The following is a 605-nucleotide window of genomic DNA, read 5'->3' as shown; positions in this document are numbered from 1 at the left end:
GCAGGGGGCAGCAGGGGGCAGCAGCGCCCGCCCCGCCCCGCCCCACAGGCCGCGGCGGGCCTCGCGCCTGATTACAGCCATCATCATCATTATTACTATTACTATTATTATTATGGTGTGACCCGTTATCACCCGCCTGGCGGGGCAGCGCCGCGGGGGCTGGGCCGGCCGACATGGCCCTGCCAGCCCCGCACGCACCAGGCCCCAGCCGCCAGCCCGCTCCTCCGGGTGGCACCGAGGCTGCCAGGCCGCCCTGTCACCCCCCGCCGAGGCCGGGGAAGAGCCACCCGATGAACCCGCTTGGCGGCCCCAGGAGCTCCAGCAGCTGAGGAGAGCGGCTGCCCGACCGGCCGAGCCACCCACGCTCAGCCCCCGCGATGCCCGGGCCGGGCCAGAGGGGGAGGGGAGAGGGCAGGACACGTCCTCCGGCCGGCCGAGGGCGAGGATGGACAGCGTCTTTGAGAGGCCAAAGGACAGAGCCTAAAGGACACCATGGCCGGGGAAGAGCTTCAGCTCCTTCCCACTTCAGCTGACTTCTCCAGAAGAGTTTCTGGAGTCCTTGTTATGGGCGCGCAATCTCTCTGCTAGCACCATGCTGGCTGGAG

The sequence above is a fragment of the Falco naumanni genome, chromosome 12, assembly GCF_017639655.2.
Source record: "Falco naumanni isolate bFalNau1 chromosome 12, bFalNau1.pat, whole genome shotgun sequence".
In the NCBI taxonomy this organism is placed as follows: domain Eukaryota; kingdom Metazoa; phylum Chordata; class Aves; order Falconiformes; family Falconidae; genus Falco; species Falco naumanni.
Note: the sequence above shows the minus strand (reverse complement) of the source record.